Source organism: Protomyctophum bolini (assembly GCF_963924005.1).
Source record: "Protomyctophum bolini genome assembly, chromosome: 7".
NCBI classification, from domain to species: Eukaryota; Metazoa; Chordata; class Actinopteri; order Myctophiformes; family Myctophidae; genus Protomyctophum; species Protomyctophum bolini.
In genome coordinates this window covers 42,491,066-42,507,356 of record NC_137868.1, presented here as the reverse complement: position 1 = coordinate 42,507,356, position 16,291 = coordinate 42,491,066, and the positions used below count along the sequence as shown (strand labels likewise).

At 43.1% G+C, this 16,291-nt stretch overlaps 2 protein-coding genes across 2 annotated transcripts in view; one reads left to right on the top strand and one right to left on the bottom strand.

The window, feature by feature from the left end:
- The window catches only part of pitpnc1b (phosphatidylinositol transfer protein cytoplasmic 1b), a 350,470-nt gene extending 340,704 nt beyond the window's left edge, over positions 1–9,766 (bottom strand). Inside the window, exon 1 of the mRNA XM_080767718.1 lies at positions 9,755–9,766. The gene's annotated coding sequence lies outside the window, so the exon portion shown is untranslated. The remainder of the gene's footprint in view (positions 1–9,754) is intronic.
- Positions 1–16,291, top strand: part of grin2db (glutamate receptor, ionotropic, N-methyl D-aspartate 2D, b) — a gene marked incomplete at its 5' end in the record, with an annotated part of 136,559 nt that overhangs the window by 99,507 nt on the left and 20,761 nt on the right. The window lies entirely within an intron of this gene.

Here is a 16,291-nt window from a genome sequence, read left to right as displayed (position 1 = left end):
ACAATCTAAAATATCTAAAACCACATATTACACACACAAAGACCCCCAGGAAAGTGTTCTAAAGCTTCTAAACGTCATTAACATATATCTTTTTGCAAAAAGGGTGAAGTGTCCCTTTAAGTGGGTTTTTATGGTTTAATTTAGTTTTTGAGAAGGCTTTATTTTAATATTCAACGAGATGATTCATCTCGAGGGATTACTCCAATAAAGAATTTCAAACAACAACATGATGGCATTTTGTCAGGGAGGTGGCGATGTTATAAAAAGGTCAGATAAACAAAAACATCAGACCATAATAACTTATCTATTCACAGCTTGCAACAGGCACAGCGTCACATTTGTACGGAATACCTTTCATATTTCTCTATAGCTCTCATCTTTGGACCACAAGGTTGTGGGTTTGATCCCGGTTTGGGTCACTATAGTCTGATGGTATAGACGTTCCACCTCAGCAATCCATCTCCCAGGGGAAGAGGCATTGAGAAGGGCATAGACACCCATGTGCAAGCCCCCAGAATGGCTGCAGCCAACGTTGGCCAAGCCCTCGGCCCTACTGGTCAACGCTGGAACTGCATTTAGCACTTAGCCTTTAGCACAAGTAAACCCCCCCCCCGTGCAGCTTGGGTTTAACATTGATCGCTCGGTAGCACTTACGCATTTTGGACACCAAATGTCTGTGTCAAAAAATGCAGAAGTGTATATAGAGCGTTCTTCCGGGTGCTTCGAAGCAGCCACTGAGCAACTTCCATTGAAATGAATAGAGATGAATGCATTATTTTCCCATCAGGACACGCCCCCCCCCCCCCCCCCCCCCCTCATCTAGACTGAGTGGCAAAACATTGAGCAGCATGGAGTGTTGGAGTTTGGAAGCGCTCGTTGGAAGTCACTCAACCGTCCCGCGTATAACACCCGTTTCTAAATGTCACATAATGCAGGAGGCAGCAAAATGTTGTGTTATTGAAAACAAGCACTTCTTCCAAGCTCACTTACACTTGGAAACGTAATCAAATGCAGGGCATTTCTTGACAGAAAGTATAGCTCATGACGTTTCTACGGTGGATTTTTTCATGAAACAAAAACTTTGCAGATATAGAAAGAGGATAATTCAAGCTTTTCGTACACAGCTGCAATGTTTAACCTTGTTTTAATGCAATCGGGACAGGACTTTTCTTGTTTGGATGAATGGGGGCTGTCAATGCCAGAAAGTAGGTTTTTTTTTGCCACTCAGTGGGCGTTCCCGCATAACTTCCAGGTGGCGCGGCTGACGCTCTTCGTCCTCTAAAACTCTATGATAGACGCCCTCCTTCTTGGAAATATAAGCCAGCAGCTTTGACCTACTTACTTAGTTTTCAGTAGTAGAAAAACAAGTTGAAATGAAGAAAATGCCAGCACTATATGAATGCGTTAACGCTGACGAAGGCCTACACAGGCCGAAAAACACGTTCGTTATCAACGTCGGAGGTAAATGAATTCATATGAAAAGGACATTATACAAACGAGTGCTGGGCATTTTCTTCATTTCACAACTTGTATAATTCGAGCCTCGCGCCGTAATTCTAACCTGGAGTGCTGCGGGGTTGTCTGCAGCGCTTCGGCAGTACTTTCTGAAAACACAATACAGTTTCAGGGGGGGGGTTTTTTGCCTCTTTTCTATACTGTATTTGTTTCAGCCGCGGTAATTAAAATGCCATTTTAGTTTCCGCTAAGCTATTTCATAAGATGCATTTGAATATACCAGCCCCTGGGGGGGGGGCTATATATAGGGATGACATAACGAGCTGCGTCGCATGTTGGAAAGGAGAGAGAGGAGCTTATATATAGCGTTGAGGTGGAGCTGAGGTCAATGTCTGAACTTCTACAGTATATAGACGCAGAAGACTGCTGCGTGTGCTATATAACTTCCTGCTGGCCCAGAGAGCCATACTGTATATACGTTTCCCCAACTGTACATACAGCAATTTATTGAGCAACGTTTTGGTCGTTCAGGCCTTCATCAAGCAACTGCTGTAAGTGAAGACGGTGTGCAAGATTCCATTTTTTCTACTTCTCCAAAATGTTGTTTAACCCATTTAGGCCTGACGTCAAACTTTCAAAAAAAAATGTCTTCAAAATCCTGACAGTTTTCTGAAATACCTATATGTTTCTAGGCCTATATCACTCAATATTTCATGTCAAGGACTCCAAAAATTACATGAAATTGGCCGCCAACCCCCAAAAGCTAAAAATATGTTGTTCCAGGGGCACCACCAGAAGCAAAGATTTGAGTTAAAATCCAGAATATTCCAAGGTTTGGACCACATTTCCACGATTCTTCTAAAATAGCAGACCTACAAGCTCGTAGATCTGCTATTTTTTCAATAGTTAAAGTTTTAAATAATGCTTAAAACACCAAAAGGGTGTTAACGCCCAGAATGGGTTAACCACGCCAGGCCTATTTTCTACTTGGAAAGAAGGCGGAAATGTGCAAAAAGCGATACGTCGTGACGTGTTTTCAGCTTGTGGAGTGTTTTGTATTTTTGTCTCCTTCTCTTTCCGCTATCTTTGAAAATCTCGGTACCGACTCACTTCGGGACTTTGACAGAATCATCCGCAGCTGTACTTTAACCCATTCTGAACGGGAACCCATTTTGGTGTTGGCATCATGTCGTGCTTTAGCTATTGAAAAATAGCAGATCTACAAGCTCATAGCGCGCCACCGAGTGGCGCGCTACGAGCTTGTAGGTCTGCTATTTTTGAAAAATCAAAGAGCGACTGACATTTTTTTTTTAAATCTGATCTCAGGTCAGAATGGAAAACTGCCAGGATGTAGAAGACATTTTGTAGAATCTGATCTCGGGTCAGAATGGGTTAAGACAGCAGGCAACCAGCATGGCCCACGCTGAGTCGTGCTATAGCTCGCCCATATCCTCGCAGACAGTAAAATCGACGCTCTCGTCAGAGCCACTCGTCCAGTCCATGCATCGCAGGTGTTTTGTTGAATTTGTGGACACTAATGCGCTGTCTCTTGTATATCCATATAAGCTGTAGCACAACTCCGCAGGCTCTTTCTGGTGCCTGCTGAGTTAGCTTTGGATGATTCTGTCAAATTCCCCTCCCCGAAACTCAATAAAGATGAGTCAGTACCAATGTACTATATGCTGTGTTGAGTATATGCTGGCTGCAGGTGTATAGGTTTGGTGCAAAGCCCAGGAAGAAATGTACAACTTAGTGCTCAAAGTCACCGCCTGCGGTTTGAAAGTTTGAAACGGAACTCAACAGAAAAACGGCATGACTGAGACGTCATTTTGAGCTTTTTCTTTTTTTTTCATTTTTGAAGTTATATCTCTGCTCATGAAGCTTTTCAGAAGGTTCCCCTTCTATGGCCATCATCCATCATCATTCCATCATCTCTGAAACATTTTCAAAATATGAATTTAAGCACATTTTACTTCAGTCATGCCAGTGTTAAACCAGAAGTGGACCGCAGTTATAGCTTTAAACTGCACTTGTTTCTATGTCTGCACCAAATGGCTTCAGCAAAGAATAATAATAGCCGATCTACAAGTTTTGCAATAAGGTTGGAGTTGCGACGTGTTGTGAGGTTGTTACAGTACAGTAGATCCACCAGATTATTATGGATGCCGGGTTTCAACCGCGGCTTATAATCAAGTCTTTGTGGATATGGCGACTAATGACATTTGCATAGAGTAATCAGCCAACCTACTTCTGAGGCCGGGAATCCATTGAACTATATTCAACATGCTTTGTTCTATACAGGGCATCTTTGTTCAGACCGCAGGCGCATCCGACGTGCCGCTCCGGTACGGTCTTTAACCCATTCTGAACGGGAACTCATTTTGGTGTAGGCATCATGTTATGCTTTAGCTATTGAAAAACAGCAGATCTACAAGCTCATAGCGCGCCACCGAGTGGCGCGCTACGAGCTTGTAGGTCTGCTATTTTTTGAAAGATTTAAGAACGACTGACATTTTTACAATCTGATCTCAGGTCAGAATGGGTTAATCAGACCAGTGTGTGTCCAGTGGAAACCTCGTATGAATCTGATCTCAGGTCAGAATGGGTTAAGTGCTGACTGCTCACGCTGTTGTTTGCGAGAGATCATCGGGTGCCGTACTAATGATGTATCAACGGAGTGTGTGACGCTTAAAGGTAGAGTCAGTGATTTCACTTAATTCAAATATCACTTATTTTTTTTGTTTTGTTGTGATAATCCTCTCTACTATAGAGTGTGCTGACCATATAAGGAGTTCCTCCCTGTCCCCAGTTAACCCCTGTGGGGGTCAAAAAACCTTAGGTTTCGTTTTTGTTCTCTATCCTGATTGGATGAAAGCTTGTGTCCCAAGGCAAAAACTAAACCTAAGGGTTTTTGACTGAAATCACTGACACCCCCTTTAACTCATACTTCCGACGCACAGTGGCGGTCGTGTCGCTGATCAGAGCAGATCTACATACAAGTACAGTAGCAATAACGCGCTGTGAGCCTGTAGATATTTCTCAGCACGAGGGCTATACTTTGGCGCTGTTGTTGGGGGGGCTTTCCTGGAGCTGCTCAATCCCATCCTATAAGTTGCGTATATCACTTCTTTACCCGAAGCAGTGACCGCTGGTGACAGAATCTGTCCAAATCTAACGCTCAAATCGTAGTTAACGAAAACATGCCTTGTGTTCATTTTCCTATTTTATTCCCAAATAATCTATGTATTCTCACACACGTGGGATGCGTTTGACCACCTCGACGTGTGACGTTTACGTCGCATGTTGACCAGGACTCCACGATTTACAATTCCATGTACAAAAGTTGCTATATACTGTACATCTAATGGAGTCTTGGTGAAACTGATTTATTTTTACTTTTATGGAGGGACAGACAGTGTATAGGCTGACAGGAAATGGGGAGAGAGATGGGGGGGGGAAGACATGCAGTTAAGGGCCGTCGGGATCGGGAGTCGAACCCGCGGCACACACTGCCAGACTGGATTACCACCAGCCAAGGTGCCTCATGGACCACTGAGCCATGGCCCAGGCCGGTGAAAATGATTTTAATGTGAAGCGCACGGTCTACTTGTCCTGGTGGCTGCACCGAGCACAGCGCATCCCGCCAGCACTGCAGATCCCAACGCACGCACGCACACACACACACACACACACACACACACACACACACACACGCACACACACACACACACACACACACACACACACACACACACACACACACACACACACACACTCTGAACTCCTCTGGGAGCCGGTGACTGTCCCCATATCACGCTCAACACAATGTGTTGTATTATATATCTTTCCGGCACCCTCTCTCACCGCCACCCAGACATTCCATGTCAGTGCTCGTAACCTTTCTGGACTGCAGCTGCTGTTCACACTGGAAATGGAAATAGACATGGTCTGGACTCCAAAAGCTTTTCTAGTGCTGCTTTTCTTCTTTTTGTTCCCTATTTCTTCTGTGGTAATTTCAACGTATTTCAGCTTTAAGTTATCAATAACGTCCATGTGAAAAGAAAACTTGTCACCGCGACATTAACAACACTTTCCCTCCCATTCGCGAGTCACACGAGTGAATTGATTGTAGAACATGCTTCCCTCTCAGTAACGAGTCACACGAGTTGTGTTTTCATTGTTTAATTCGCGTTTTTAATACGTTTTTTAAAACGTATGGGGTATCGTATCGGACAGAGTGGGATAGGCGACGCGTTCGGATGACGTCACCGGGGGGAAAGCGTCCGGCGCACTGGCATGCAAAGGGTTCTGGGAAATTGAGGCCTAATCATGCATTGGGTGGCGCGCAGCGGGCGCGTTCGTTCCTCCTCCTCCTCCTCCGAACGATGATGTCGGCGAAGGTGGTTCTTCAAAGTTTAATGTTTAAATTTAATGACAGGCAGTCAACGGGGCATTGCGATTGATTATTTCCGCAGTCAAACTGTTAATGATGCTCTTCACAGTGCCACTGGCTTCCTAAAAAGGAAAAACATAAAAGAAAGTCACCTCATTGGCTATGGATTTATTGCAAATTAGTTAACCGTTATCTCCAATCAGGCGTTATTCCTAAGGCAACAATTCTCATTCATTGTTGTTTTTTTTGTTGTTGCAATTATGGCACCCATGTGGCGCAGGGGTAATGAATCCTGTCCGTCACTGTACATACTGGGGTTCAATTCCCCCATCATGCCTCTGGCTTGGCTGGTGTGCAACCAATGAACACGATTCATGGCTGTGTTCGTGCGTGGGAAGTCCAGTTTAGGGCATTACGTTAGTAAAAAAGAGTATTTACATTTTTGAGGGGCGCTTTTTGGATTATTGTTTTGTTACTGTAGTCAGTTCACAGGTTTAGATTACAAAACGTACAATTCACCAACAGATCTGCTATTATAAACATTCTAATAATTGAATGCCACAGACGAAAAACAGTCTAAGTCCACACTATTGATCCATAATGTATAAATGTATAAAGAGTTCAGGACAACGAGGCCTTTTCGTGGAGGAGTCAGAATGAAATTTGGACTTAGACTGTTTTTCGTCTGTGGTACTCAATATTACATACCATTATTTTGGTACCATTATTTTGATAACAGCATATAACTTTTATATACATATACATTTATGTACAGAGCTAAGCAATATATTGATTACAAAAACACATCTATTTAAAAAGTGTAACTTGCATGCTTCAGTCAATAGCAACTACAGAATAATATATTCAGACCAAAACCAATAAATGATTACTTTGACATCTTTACTGCAGCGAGACGTTCTAAATGACATTAATTGAGGAACCTCACACAGAACTGTCCATTCAGTAGTGGTGCTGATTTACTTGTATTTCTCAGGCACGGTTTAGGGGTGCTGTCCATGGTGCTGACTTTCAAGACTGTCGTTGAGTCTTGAAAGTCATAGCTTGTTTTTCCCCAGACCTTGTTTATAGGTCACTGGTCCCGACTAGGGTTTAGATCAGTGGCTCTCACACTTTTTCAGGGGCGCTAGCCGCTCCAATGTCTGGCTTTTTAAATGATGTCATGTAGCAGCCAGGTCGTTGGACTTTTAATGTTTGTTTGGAGCACTTTAAACAAAGAACAGCCAAGAATATATTTTTTTATCCCACGATTTTGTAACCCATTTTTCACCCCTGTGTCAATCATCTAATTTGATCCTGGGACTCTACACACCCTCCACCAACCTGGTCCCCATGGAGAAGGGGAGAGCAACGGACTTGAACTCATGCTTCCTTCATGCCTGAGTGTCCAAGTTGCTCCTTTACACCTGACAGGGGGGAGGTTAATGTATGTTTATGGGATTTTATTTTATTTTCTATTTGGACCCACTCAAGGAACTCACTTTGAGATCCAATTATCCCGTCTTTATCTATAAATGACTCCAGCACAACTCCAATACTTGTGTTGCTGGATCTGCAGACTTTCAACTCTGTATAGACAGTATAATAGTGCCTGGCAGGGTGGAAAACTGGGCTGGCTGTTCTGGCACAGTGCTTAATTGGTTCCAGTCTTATCCTCAATACAGGAGCTAGCATACGTCTTCATTGACTATATGTGCATCCAAGCAAAACACCATGATCCAAGAGAGTCCACCAGGCTCCATCCTCCTAATTAACCTTAAACCACTGCCATTATAATAATAATAATAATAATATCTTTTTGAATAATTGCTAAATGTGTTTGCCACAGTCACTTACATAGACCTACTAATTTGAAAACTTCTATAACGCTTGAATAGTTTGGTCTTCTGCCCCTTCAATGGAACTCATGTCTTTATAAACCATTGTAAAACATAGATTGGTTACGTAACCAACAACAGCCAATTAGCTACTACAAACGTATATGCAAAGCTCGGGCCAATCACAGCGGAAGTTAGATTACTCCGGAATAGCCAATTAGCTACTACAAACGTATATGCAAAGCTCGGCCAATCACAGCGGAAGTTAGATTACTCTGAAATAGTCTGTTTGTAAAATATATTGGTTACATAACCAACAGCCAATTAGCTACTACAAACGTTATGCAAAGCTCGGCCAATCACAACGTAAGTTCTATTCGATTATTTGATTATTCGATTACTCCGGAGGATAAAGAAAGTGTCACAATAACAATAGTCTGGTTGTAATAATAATAGATTGGTTACGTAACCAACCACCAGCCAATTAGCTACTACAAACATTATGCAAAGCTCGGCCAATCACAGCGGAAGTTAGGTAAGTTACTCCGGGGGAAAAATAATAATAAGTGTGACAATAACTGCAACCTCACCACACTAACTAATAATTGGCATCATTTTGAAACTGTAACTGAGCTCTTTCCTCGAGTGAATATGGGCCCATTATTTGCCAAGTGCATTATTTGCTTATTTTGGATGTGGCAAAAATGTACTTTGATCTAAATTTAGACGAGACTTAACAATCTGCTTTGGTGCCGAGGAAGAAAGAAAGGGCTGAAAGTTCACACTCACATTGTCCTCCAAGTCAATAACATTGACTTGAAAAGACTGCATAAATATGACTTATGTTTAATATGTTTAAAGTCTTTCAAGTCAATGACAAAGTCCGCCTATTATCGTCTTAAAACCGGTGGACAGTTAATGCACAGGGCACGTGCTCTGCCGTGTCTCACGTGTCTCTCCACTCTCCCTTTGTCCTCGTTCTCCTCGTCTCTCTCTACACTCTCCTATATCTAAATGAAGCAAAAAGTAAAAAAATGTTGAAAGAAACTTCAGGATTCATGACTTATTTAGAACTCACATCAGAGTCTTGAAGAAATAATCAAGTGGACTGAAACAATGATTCTTTCATTACAAGGATTGGTCTGTATACCAGCCCAGGGAGACTATAGTCTGCACGTATTGCAAGCCTCCTGAGCCCTTTACATTTCTCTCTCTTATACACAATGACGGAGCAGAGAATACACTCACACTGACCACACGGTCAGTGTGAGTGGACATGGTCAAACATGGGTTTTGTGTAAGAATAGGTCATCTGACAGACAACCAACAGGTGGATATAGTATTCTCATCTTAAAAAATCCTTTTACATTCTCCAGGTTAGAAAGCAACCCCAGAACAATGAAAAAAGTGCTCACCGTCAGAAATTATAAAGATTAACCCATTCTGACCTGAGATCAGATTCATACGAGGTTTCCACTGGACAACACACTGGTCTGATTAACCCATTCTGACCTGAGATCAGATTCTAAAAATGTCAGTCGTTCTTCGATTTTTTTCAAAAATAGCAGACCTACAAGCTCATAGCGCGCCACTCGGTGGCGCGCTATGAGCTTGTAGATCTGCTATTTTTCAATAGCTAAAGCATAACATGATGCTATAACACCAAAAGGGGTTCCCGTACAGAATGGGATAAAGAAGCTTTGCGAGGTTTCAACTTTTTTTCCCTTTATTCTGTCTAATCTTTATTTTGGTTTAAATCCATTTGTAAAGCCTTATACGCAAAGACATTTAGAATGGCTTTTTATATAGGAAATGTGCTATACAAAATGCACTTGCCTTGCCATACATGTATTGCTATACATGTATATCCTAATATAAATGCACCACATCTCTGTGTATACGTACGTGTGTACTGTACGTATACCTCTGTAACGTGCCCGGTGTCAAGGCCGTCAGATCGCCAGTTGTCCAGAACCAGCACGAAAGCCTCTGCCCTGCAGACTCCGGACAGAGCCCCAAATCCAGATCACCCCGTAGATCTCCATTACTCCAGATATGACCGATGACAGACATGTCTTGTGCTTTTATTAATAATAATAATAATAATCTTTATTGTCCCGAAGGATATTTGTCTTCACAATCTGTTCAACACCCACATCAAAAAGAACACAGAGCACCATAACACCAAGACAATACAAAAACAAAACATGAAGTCCCCACTGTGTACAGAACCATCCTATCGGCGGGGCAGTTTGTTTAATGCCGCGATGGCTGAGGGGACAAAACTCCTACTGAAACGGACCTTTTTTCCACGGCAAGGTTTCTGTATCTTTGTCCAGATGGCATGAGGTTAAAGAAGCGATACAGGGGGATGATCAGTGTCATTTGATATCGAAAGTGCTATAGTCGTGTGATATGGCCTTATTGTTAATATCAGAAAGTGTGGGTGTAGGAAGTCCAATGCTCTTGGAAGCAATACGGGTGATACTGATTTGTTCCTGTTATGCACGGGCAGTGTGGTGTAGAAACATGCAGGACAGTACAACAGAAACAGGTTGAATAATGCTTTTGTGCAATAATAGCAGAAGATTGAGGAGCAACAGATAATGATCTTAATTTACGGATTACATGGAGTCTTTGCTGAAAGCGTGTGACTGGATAGATGTAATGTGTTGATCGAACCTAAGTATGCTTCATGATCTAAGGCTGCAGGGCAGTGTTGTTGGGGAGTGACATGTGTAACACACTAAAACCAACTAGGGGCTTTATACTGCAACGATGTGGTGGATTCGATAGCAAGTGATGTAGTGGCTGTCTACATTCTGCCAGTTAGTTCAACAGTGCTTGTGTGTACCGTCACTAAATAATGTAATAGTACACCTTGTATTCATCATTCATTCATACAGTAGCTGCCAGGCAGAAACTACTTCTATCTCCATATTGTAGCTTTTTGTGACTTTTTCGTGAATTATAATATGCTGCTAGCGCCCTGGTTGATCATACTGCAGCAGTGGCTTTCAACCCTTTTCATATCGAGGTGCATAATTTGTTCAGCATCTGAGCCACGGACCACCAAACTAAAAGAATGTTGTTATCAAATCAAGATTTTGTTTTTGATGTCGGTGCCATTAGGAGGAATAACAGGCACACACAAAATAACAATTATTAGTTATTTTACTCTCAAGAGTAAAAGATCTATAAGGGTCCATTTGGTTACCATCTCGCCATCATTTAGTTGGGGGGACCACCTGGAACCTCCTCAAGGGACCACTGGTGGTACCCGGACGGGACCACTGGGTGAAAACCACTGTACTAAAGCGTCACGGATACAAAAAGCATCAAAAGTAGCAGATCCTGCATGATGTTGCAGTTGCATTTTATGAGATGCTTTTCAGGATTCCTGAAAGTTCTGAAAAGCCACGGTTTATAGGACATAATGAGGTTGTATTAGCACCTTTCCAAAACATATAGTTACAAAGTGCTTTACAGACAAGTTATGAAACGGTAATCATAAAAAAAACATCAAAACAACAAAGCGTCAAGACACCAGAGACAATAAAACATGAAGAAAATAACAGGTCAATAAAACAATTTAAAAACAATTATTAGGAAAAAAACACTTGGCATACAGATGTGTTTTTAAAAGAAGGCACTGATTCCGCTAATCTAAGAGCCATTATTAAGGGCAGGGAGTTCCAGAGCGAAAGGTTGCCCGAGCCGCAAAGGCCCCGGTCTCCCCCCCCCCCCCCCCGAGCGACCAGACGCGAGTAAAGGCAACGCCAATACGAGGTATAGGGCAGACCCAGGCTTTCTCGAACCCACGAGCACCGATAATCAACATCATAATCTGTCTGCCTATTCGTTCTCTCGCGCCGCCTGCACGTAATTACATTTTCCATTGATTGGTTGAGTTGGTGCAGCTGGCTCCTCGATCTAAGCTGCGATAGATCCCCCAATTTTCTGTGGATAGGCCGACGGACAGAAGCGTGCACAAGCAGCAAAACGAGTGACCTCTGGTTCTCCCCTGCAGTTGCGGGTGGGTGTTGCTGTATAGCTGTGTTAGCGGTATGTGGTGGAATACAGGGGCGGCCTTAGGAATCTGGAGGCCTGTTTCATGACCAAAATGAGGGCCCCATATTTACCTAATTATTCTGTAGATACAAGCATAATTGACACATAGTTTTGACTGTTCAATATCGCTCGCAGGCCATTACTCTCGACAATTACGCAGCAACAACAACACCTCTCCTCATCCTGTCGTCCCTTCACAATAAAGTGTCTCCCATTTACCTCCCAATGCTGGTACATTTTACCCAGGTTATCAACAGGAAATGGGTATAACTTTAACATCGTGGGAGAGAGCAAGGCAGCGAGTGAGCGCGAGAGAGAGAGAGGGCCAAGGGTGGTGGGGCGTTGAATGACGCCTGGCGGTCAGTCGTATAGCTCGGAGGCCCCACTGAGGGTGGAAGGCCGTTTCAATTGAAACTGGTGAAACATAGCAAAAGGCCTATATACCTAGTAGCACACCTACAGGTTTAGAGGCGTCCTCGTGTCGAAAATACGTTTTCCCCATGGACAAACTTTTTTTCTTCCTCCGGTGCCATCGCGTGTCTCTGCTGTCTCACGAATAGAATGAAGAATGAGGTTCGGGACATTGTGTGTGTGTGTGTGTGTGTCGCGTTTATATGTCGTGACGTGAAAACCCGGTTCTGGGGGGGGGATATCGCAGCCTGCATACAGGCATCTAGCAGACACGTTTCACACTAGACCCACCAACACCTTCCAGACACGCGGCATGGACACATGTAGAGAGAATAGATGTGTGTTCTTCTGTCTGGTGAGACACTGTCAGCCTCGAAAGGGCAAAAATACATAGCAAATAATGCACAAAAAGCCTCTCGGCTGAGGGGGAGGCAAAAAAACGTAAACGAGTAATAGTGTGGTACGAGGCGTCAAAAAAACAGCTCCCGTAGGATTTTTGTGCTAAAATTGATTTTTTTGCAGATCTTGGTTCTATAGAGTCCAAACTATGAGAAAATGATGGGGTTCAAATTTTCACGACCCCCACCCCGTCTCTGGGGGGGTCATCTATTTGGGACCTACCAGAACAGTATGCCAGCCAGTTAATGTCCAATTTTCATTATATTAGAATGGTTTTGTATGTTTTAAAACATTCTGAGTTGATTTCTTAAACTTTTAAAGTGGTCAGAAGATTCTTTTTTGACTTTTGGTAGGGGTGTTTCCTCACCTGGGGCCTCCCGGACTGACCCCTGGGCCTATCCCAGTTCTCATTACATTCCTCGCTCTGCTCCTGCTCCAGAATATTGTCAAATTAGATCATAAATGAAGCATGAAAGTATTTGTAGCTGGGCTCTGATATAATAAAAAAAATAGTAGTAGCCAATACCAGGGGTCTTCCACAGGGGGCAAATGACCCCTAGGGGGTCCTCAGAGTTACTACAGGGGCCCACCAAATCATTGTGGGATAGGAACTTTTTTTTTTTTTCACTACCAGCCTTGCAATTATGATGTTGCATTTTGACGCCATCTTGTCAAAAATTCCAAATGGTACAATTCGTGAGCAGTGCATTGATTTCAAAGACAAACTCCATGAACGTGACCCACAGATGGTAGCGACCTTTGGTGAAATCCAATCCTGGTATTCAGAAAATGTCAAACCACCCGAAGACCCGAGTTTGCCCAGTTCTTGATCCAGTATCTTTACCAGGTAGAGGGTCTTCTCAATCTCATCAGCTGTTGTCGGTCAGGTGACTGGGAGGGCTACTTGTTATCCTTAGAGGAACTCATCAAGTATTTCTTTGCTCGTGATCTCCTTAACTATGCTCGACTGATGCCAGTCTATCTTGCCCAAATTAACGCTCTTGAACAGGATGACCCAGAAACATGGAACGCACTGACGTCAGGTGAATTTGTGGTGGCAAAGTCAGAGATACCGTTCACTCATCTCTTCACAGATCAAGCCCTTGAGCAGGAAATCAAGAAGCTAAAGGGACATGGGGTGGATGGTTGGACTCAGTAGAGATGAAGCAGCTCTGGACCGACTAGTCACTACCACACCTCATCTTTCTGGTCTAGTGAATCAGTACCTCAACAGCTTCCCAAAAGCTTCCAGGTCTTCAAGGAAAGAACATTATCAGCTCTCAGGAGAGATTGCATTGAGGTCAAGAGAAAATGCTCTCAAGCAATGTAAATTGATTGAGTTGCACTGTGGAGGCAATCCGTTCAAAGATAACACGCCATTGAAGAGTCTGGTTTCATCAGCGCTTGTGTCAGATGGGGCAAAAAATGACATTCTTCATTTTGCAGATAAGGGCCAGAAGCGCTTTGAGGAGTTTGTTTCTGAACGATTGATCTCTACATCAAGTCTCTCAGTGTGAGACAAAATGAAAAAACTCAAGTTGAAGACCTTTTCAAATTGGATGGAAAAAACTAAAGTACGTGTCGGAGACAAGGTCATCAAGTTGCGTGAGGAACGTCAACTTCTGGGACGATTTTTAATCATCCAAGGCAGCCGACCAAGTTTAGTTCCTAAACTTGAGGAGACAATTGATGAATATGAGATGGCAATAGTTCCCCGTTCTCTGTGTGCTGTTGATGGAACCCTGTATATTCCCACAGACAAAGCCAGTCTGATGCATGCAGTAGAAGATGCCAAGGCAGAGCCTCTTGAAGTTGTCCCAGAGCCTGATCTGATGCAGGAAGATCTTCCAGGTATCGCACAGTCTGTCAAAGTTCTGATAGTTGACGCCATGGGTGTGCTTCAGAGCATGAAGAAGACACCAACCATGCTGAAGCTGGCAGATCTGCAGGATGCATTCAACAAACGCATCAAAACGATGATGGCTGGCTATAATGAGGTACGCATTGTCTTTGATCGGTACATGGATCAGTCTTTAAAGAATAAGACTCGACAGAAGAGAGCAACTTCATCTGTAGAATACGAAATCCATCCAGAGATGAAGCTCACCATGTCCATCAAGGAACTCCTGTCTGCATCATCAACCAAGAGGAAGCTGACATGTGTGTTAGGCCAGGGACTGCTTGAGTATTTCTCAAGGGACAGCTCTTTCACGCTGGTTGTCATAATGATAACTTAATCAAGGGACGTGATTTTGAGGAGGTGCACACACATGAAGAGGCTGATACCCTGATTCCTCATCAAGTCCTTGCCTCTGCTGCTAATGGTGCTTTGCGAGACATATGTGTTTGGTCACCCGACACTGATGTTCTCCTGCTGTTACTTGACTTGGTGTCTTGTGATTGCATTGCAGCTCCAACTTCTCTGTACAAACAAAAGGGAAATAGATATATTTGAACGAGTTCAAGTTCTTGGACGTCACAAATGTCAAGGATTCCTGGGCCTACACAATTTTTCTGGTGCTGACTGGGGAGGAATTTTTTTTGGAATCTCAAAGAAGACATGGGTCAATGCCTACTTGAGGCTTGATTATGATGATCCTGCCATTAACTGCTTCAAGGACCTTGGAAAGGGTTCCATTCCTCCTGAGCTTGTTAACGGCAAGCTTCCATCACCATTGGAGTCATTGGAGCATTTTGCATGCCGTGTTTACAGTCCAAAAGGCCCAACAACCTTGCCATTACTCAGATGGGAACTATTTCGGTCAAAGAACTTGGAGGGTGAGATGCTACCTCCAACTCGTGCTGCACTGCTACCACATATCCTCCGTGCCAACTACATCACAATGCGGGATAAGTCATACCTGACAAATTGCCCTGAGCTTCCACCAATCGAACAAAATGGATGGAATTCAGATAGTGGAGGGTATGTTCCAGTCAGGTGTCTTGCCCTCCCTGCTCCAAAGGCAGTACTTGAGCTCATCAAATGTGGTTGCAAAGCAGGTTGCAAGGGACGGTGCAGCTGCTCAAACAATAACCTGCCTTGCACTCCTCTCTGCAAATGCTATGGTGGAGACTGTGTCAACACTATCAGGGAGGACATTCAAGATGATGATGACGAAGATGAATAGACCCTGCAAATTTTTTATTGTAGGCATAATTGACCATGGGCTCTTTAAGAGGATAGGTGTGTGCGTGTTGTGTTGTTAGTGTGAGTGCAGTGTGTGAAATAAATGAACATTTTCTGCGTGCATAAAGTGAGAAGTTGCAATACCTTTATTCCCTGCAGTAACACCATAATGGTAGAATACTAATACACTATCAAAGTACTTTACATAAAAGCAAGATATTCTAATTATATTCGAAATACTTGAAAAACACATACATGGGTGCAAGAATAGGGGAAAAACTGGTCCCGGACCCCCTGTGGAAGACCCCTGGTATTAGCTACCATTCATTTTTGTAATCAGTGACCAGCTACAAACATTTTTAATGCTTATATTATTATCTAATTTGACATTGTTCTGGAACAGGAGCAGAGCGAGGAATGTAATGTGTAATGAGTACTGAGATGAGCCCGGGGGTCCCGGGTGAAGAAAGACCCCAACCAAAAGTCAGAAAATATTATTCTGGCTACTTTCAAAGTGTAAGAAATCAACTCAGAATATAAAAAAACCTATAAAACAACACTAATATTATGAAAATCGGACATTCATTGTCTGGCGTACTA